Raw genomic sequence first — 6509 nt, 5'->3', positions numbered from 1 at the left:
TCCCGATGAAGTCACTCAGTTGACTGGGACCGTGGAAGCCGTTAATGTCGGCTGCCAGGACGCATAAATCAAAGGTCAATTCAGGCCACCATGTCCCTTTAGGGGCTACGTTGGAACTCAAATTAAGTAGTCCTCCGGTCTCAGGGTTGTAGACCACCCAAGTCATGTTAACCGGATGATGGGGGTTGGGACTGGTCGCTCCTGGGTCAATGAGAGCTGCCGTCAGCAGGAGAATTAGGAGGCCTCCCATCGGACGAGTTTCAGTTTCAAAGGATTTGACGGGTGAGGACTCGCCTTCAATTCTTCTCGCGCTTTTTCCTGTTCTTCTGGAGTGGCTTGCTGCACGTAATTGCAGTGAACCCAGGGTCCAATCCCGTCGACCTTAACAGCGGTAGGAGTGGTAAGGAGAACAACATAAGGGCTTTTCCATCTAGGTTCTAATACTTTAGATTGGTGCCGTTTTACCCAAACCCAATCACCTGGGCCAATATTATGTGAGGGGATGGCCCCCTTACTTTGACCCTCGGGTATCTCTCGAATCAATTTCCAAACATGGTTATGCACCTTACTTAATGCCATCAGAGTTTGCTGGAATTGTCCCAAAGTAGGGGGTGGCAGGCATTTTCCCTCAAGAATAGGACACACAGGAGGGGGTCTTCCATACAGAATCTCAAAAGGGGTAAAATTCAGCTTATAAGGGGTGTTATGCGCCCGAAAGAGTGCGAAGGGAAGGAGGGTCACCCAGTCCCCGCCAGTCTCTATTGCCAACTTTGTCAAAGTTTCTTTTAGGGTCCGATTCATTCTCTCAACCTCTCCTGAGCTCTGGGGATTATAATCACAATGTAACTTCCATTTTGTCCCCAGAGCTTGGGCCAGCCCTTGTACAATCTGGCTCACAAAGGCAGGTCCATTATCAGAGCCCATAGTCACTGGCAGCCCGTGCCTAGGCACTATCTCCTCTAAGATCTTTTCAGCAACCACTATTGCTGTCTCTCCCTTAGTAGGGAAGGCTTCTACCCACCCCAAGAAGGTATCTACCAGAACCAACAGATAGCGATACCCGTACTTGCCTGGCCTTACCTCAGTGAACTCTATCTCCCAGTGTTGCCCTGGCTCTTCCCCTCGATACCTCGTTCCCGTGTGCTGCTTTTTCCCTGTCCTCATCAGCTGGCATGCTTTGCAAGACTGGATTATCTCTCGTACAGTTGCATTTTGTCGAGGGAACCTCAGGCAGGCCGTCTGGAGAAGTGTTAAGGTCTTTTTCTCCTCCAAGTGTGTAGTTGTATGCAGGTGTTCATCTAGGTGACGACCCAGGATGGCAGGCAATATAAGGTTGTTGTTTTGGTCTCGGTACCATCCATCTTTGTCATCCTTCTGGAGGGTGGTATCCTCGTTGATCCAGGCGAGATCAGGGAGGGAATATTCAGGAACTGGTGGCAAGGCTCCCATACCAGGAGGTGGAAGTCCCACGGCTAATATGGGGGCGGCCTAGTCCCAGCTAGCCGCTTCTCGAGCGGCCGCATTAGCGGCACGATTGCCCCGCGCCTTAGGGTCTTCTCCTTTCTGGTGACTCGGGACATGTACTATTGCTACTGCCTGGGGCAGTTGGACAGCTTCCAGGAGCCTGCGAATCTCAGGCAGATTTTTGACCTCTTTTCCCTCAGCTGTCCGAAATCCCCTTTCTTGGTATATGGGACCTTGAATATGGGCAGTGCTGAAAGCATATTGGCTGTCAGTAAAAATGGTGACTCTCTTCCCTTTGGCTTGCTTCAGAGCCTGTATTAGAGCAATCAATTCTGCTTTTTGCACAGAAGTGTTTGGGGGAAGTGTCTCAGCCCATATCATCTGTCCTGAATCATCAACTATGGCGGCTCCCGCCTTCCTTGCCCATCTTTTACATAGCTGCTCCCATCGGTGAACCATACTAGCTCACTGTTGTTTAGGGGTACATCAGTTAAGTCTTTTCGTGCCACTAGGACCTCAGCCAGTATCTCACTGCAATCATGGCGAGGACGGTCTTTCTCTGTGTTAGGTAGGAGCGTGGCCGGATTCAGGAAGCAAGGGGTCTGAAAACGCACCCGTGGAGCATCAAGCAGCAAGGCCTGGTAATGTGTCAAACGGGCATTGGAGATCCACTTACCCGGCGGCTGCTTTAAAACCCCTTCGATGGCGTGGGGGGTGTAAACCAAGAGTTGCTGTTCATACGTCAACTTGTCAGCGTCGCAGACGAGGAGGGCAGTGGCTGCAATGATGTGAAGGCAAGGGGGTCACCCAGCGGCCACCGGGTCTAATCGCTTCGAAACGTATGCCACCGGCCGCTTCCATGGTCCCCATTGTTGCGTCAAGACCCCCTTTCCTATTCCTTGCTTTTCATCTACAAACAGCTGGAATGGCTTATTTGGGTTAGGCAGGGCAAGGGCTGGGGCTTCTAGTAGGGCCCGTCTGAGTGTCTGGAAAGCCTGTTTCATTGGCTCAGTCCAGTTTGGGGTCTCTTTACTTCCCTCATACAAGGGCCGGGCCTTCTCAGCAAACCCCATGATCCACAGTCTGCTATATCCAATAGTCCCCAGAAACTCTCTCACCTGGCGGGGGGTCTTGGGCTCTGGTATCTGCAATATTGTTTCCTTCATGGCCTGAGTTAGCCACCTTTGCCCCTGCCTGATCTTATACCCCAAATAGGTGACCTCTTGCCAGGCTATTTGTGCCTTCTTTGCACTAGCGCGATACCCCAAGGTGCCTAGAGTCTGTAAGTGGTCCCCGGTGGCACGGCTGCATGCCTCCTCTGTGGTTCCAGCCAACATAAGGTCATCTACGTATTGTAGCAGGATGACCTCTGGGTGGCGAGTCTGATATTCATAGAGGTCTTCACTCAAAGCCTCATTAAACAAGGTAGGGGAGTTCTTGAACCCCTGTGGGAGGAGGGTCCAAGTTAATTGTACTACTGGTTGGCCTTCCCCCTCAGTCCACTCAAAGGCAAATATCTCCTGGCTCTGGGCCGCCAGGGGTAGGCTGAAAAAAGCATCTTTCAAGTCCAACACGGTGTACCAAGTGTACTCAGGCAGCAAACTGCTCAGGAGGGTATACGGGTTAGGGACAGTGGGGTGTATGTCACTCACCCGTTTGTTAACTTCTCGCAGGTCTTGGACAGGTCTGTAATCTGTCCCCCCTGGCTTCTTCACCGGCAGTAAGGGGGTGTTCCAAGGGGATTTGCACCGCTTGAGAATTCCAGCATCCATGAGCCATCGAATGTGGGGAGTGATCCCCCGCCGAGCCTCCTGGCTCATAGGGTATTGTCTCACCCTCACAGGAATTGCCTCGGCCTTTAGCTCGATGACGACCAGATGTCTCTGTTTGGCCAGTCCCATTCCTGCTGTTTCTGCCCAGGCCAATGGGTATTTATGGACCCACGGTTGTACATCTGGTGCTATGACCTCTGAGGGCTTAGGTGCAAAAAGTCTGTATTCATCTCTTAAAGCTAGAGACAAGACATGTATCGGCTGTCCAAGTCCATCCGTGACTGACATTCCCCCAGGGTCAAAATGGATCTGAGCATTAACTTTAGTCAACAAGTCCCTTCCAAGTAGAGGGGCTGGGCATTCTGGTATCACCAAAAACGAATGGGACACCTGGTGGGTCCCCAGATTTACTTTCCGTTCTGTGGTTCAACAATATCTTTTTGTCCCCGTGGCTCCCTGCACCAAGCTGGTTTTCTTAGACATTGGTCCCAGTTTTTGATTTAAAACAGAGTGTTGGGCGCCAGTATCTACCATGAAGCCAGCGGGTTTCCCCTCCACCCAGGACTCGGGGAGGGGTGCCGAGTCTTGACTCCCCTAGTCACTGTCTTCCCCCGCATATAGAACTCGAGTTCCAGGGGAGATTCTCTCTCTCTGGGTTGTTCCTCTCTTCGGGTCCCTCTTAGGGTACTCATTTTTCCAGTGCCCCCGTTCTTTGCAGTAAGCGCACTGATCTTTCTTTAGGGCCTGCCTTTTTGTTCTCTCTTTTTCTCCCGTCTGGGGGTCTCGAGGCTCCCTCAATTCTGTTCTGGCCTTCATCCCCGCAAAAAGAATCTGGGCTAGCTCCCTCTGGTTCTTCTGGTTTTCCTTCACCCTATGTTCCCTATCTTCCTTCCTGATCTTCTCAGCTAATTCCCTTTCCTCCCGTCGAATTCGCTCTTCCCTTTCTTCTGGGGTCTCTCTACTATTAAATACCTTTTTCAGCTGCTTTCAGTAAATCTTGTATTGTCTGTTCTCCCAATCCCTCTATCTTTTGTAATTTCCTCCTAATATCTGGGGCTGCCAGATTTACAAATGCTAACCTCCTGAGGCTGACCTCCTCAGCCTGGGGGTCCATAGGTGTATATTGCCTAAAAGCTTCCATCAGCCTCTCTAGGAAGGCTGACAGGCTCTCAGTGGGCTCTTGCCTTACTAAATTTACCTTCGCCAAATTTGTCGGCTTTCTAGCTGCGGCCCGCAGGCCAGCCATTAGAGTCTGGCGGTACACTCGGAGACGCTCCCTACCTTCCACTCGCTCAAAGTCCCAGTTAAGCCACAACAGAGGAAACCCCTCATCCACGAGATGAGGCTGGGAGGTTGGCCCCCCGTCAACCCGCGTGACCCATTTCCGTGCCTCTGCCAGAATTCGCTCCCGTTCTTCTGTGGTGAAGAGCACCTGCAACAGCTGCTGACAATCATCCCAGGTGGGGTTGTGAGTGAACAAAATGGAATCTAAGAGGTCAATGAGGCCTTGGGGTTTCTCTGAGAAAGGAGGGTTCTGGGTTTTCCAATTGTACAGGTCACTCGTGGAAAAGGGCCAGTACTGGTAGGTTCGCTCTCCGTCCAGGTTAGCTGGTCCCACTTGGACGGGGAACGCCTAAACAGTGGTTGAAGGTAACTCTGGGTCCCCAGGGTCTTGCCCACCCCTATCACCCCTAGTTCTCCCCCGGGTCCACAGTGCTGGTCCCCCCTCATGGTCGGTTCCCGTTGGCCCTCTTAATCCTCTTGGTTCACCCGTGGGAGCTTCTCTCCTTGGAGAGAATTGCAAGGGGGGTACACATGGCGGAGGCCTTATCTCCATTTCTAGATCTATCAGGTTTGGGATAAGATGATTCCTGAAGGACTGGTTTTGGGTCCTCTTTCTTTTTAGTTTCTTCCGGGGGGGTCTCCATCACCAGGACCTGTGAACTGGAAGAACTAGGAAGTTTGTGAATGAAAGGTTTTAACCACTTAGGCGGATTTTCCACTAGATCTTGCCAGACCATGACATAGGGGACCTCATCCGGATGGCCCCAGGGATCAGGAGCCATAATCTTCTTCTTCACAGCCTGTATGATGGACAGTTGAAAGGTGCCTTCCGGAGGCCATCCAACCCGGAAGGCGGGCCACTCTGCAGAGCAAAAGGTTATTAATTTACTTTTCTTGACTAGCAAAGACAAGTTATGGGCCCTGGCCCTGACATCCGAAAAATGGTCAGTCATGAGAGAAAGTGGGGTAGATTCCCCCTGACCCATGGTCAAAGAATAAATGGTAGGGAAGAGAGAGAGAAGAAGTCACTGAGAACGACCACCAAAAAATCCTACCGGGACTGGTGGCGGCCAAGAGGTTGGGCTTATGGTATGCTTTTGAAACTGTTTATGTGCCTGCGTCGTTGCACGGAAGTTTTCTTGCTGGGGGCGGGCACCCTAGAGGTTTCTAGCCCGTTCCATGACCCCCTTATCCTCTCACGGGAGTCTTCAAGTGGCAGGCGCCCTAATGGCCTTTAAGTGCCTGACCCGTGCCCACACAAAGAATTTTAGGTCACGTCCTCAGTTAGGGATGTTGAAGGAGAGTTTCACCGGATCGGGCTCCCGTTACTGAGGCTCACTTATTGTAGGGCCTTCAGAGTCCGCCAGAGTGTAGCCCTGGCCGGGACTCATCAATTGCCCCCACAACCGTTCGCCTGTTCACTGAAACTCCCGAAAAGAAAAGGAGTTGAGGGCAGATCAGAGAAGAAGAGGAAAGGAGAGTAAGTCAGAAGAGAGAGAAGAGAACGATGTACCAGAAGAGAACGAGACCAGAGACAATGCCGGCACACACACAAACACAGAGGGTCGTAGACAAACACACAGATAGACATATGTTGGCCGACAACACAGCGCTGGGTTTTCGGGCCCCCTGAGTCCTCTTGCCTCCTGGTACAAGGTTTATCTTACCGAATGGCACCCACTGTTCACCAGACTAGGGATCAGGAGAGGAACTCTCCTTCCCGCAGAGCCAGCAGCCTTCCAGCGCGCTTGCTGGCCTCGGTCTTGCGCCAGCTGGAACATCCAATCCGTTCCCCATTTATAGAAAGCTTTCTCCTGTGCCAGATACCTTCCTGCTTCTCAGCAGGGCCTTGGATTTACGCTGGACTTTCCTGTCCTGCCTGAGCACCGGTGCTATTATTTATCCTTCCCCTCTGTCCTGAAAGTGTTCTCTTTCCCCAGTCAAGGGATCCCGGACGAGCCCCCAAATGTTATACCCGATGTCCGAATC

At 51.9% G+C, this 6509-nt stretch overlaps 1 pseudogene; it reads right to left on the bottom strand.

Annotated features, from left to right (window-relative positions):
* Positions 1-4172: 4172 nt before the first annotated feature.
* On the bottom strand, positions 4173-6301 carry LOC133058696 (uncharacterized; annotated as a pseudogene).
* Positions 6302-6509: the final 208 nt, after the last annotated feature.

Source organism: Dama dama, chromosome 6 (genome assembly GCF_033118175.1).
Source record: "Dama dama isolate Ldn47 chromosome 6, ASM3311817v1, whole genome shotgun sequence".
Taxonomy (NCBI): domain Eukaryota; kingdom Metazoa; phylum Chordata; class Mammalia; order Artiodactyla; family Cervidae; genus Dama; species Dama dama.
Note: the sequence above shows the minus strand (reverse complement) of the source record. Positions and strands in the feature narration are given on the sequence as shown.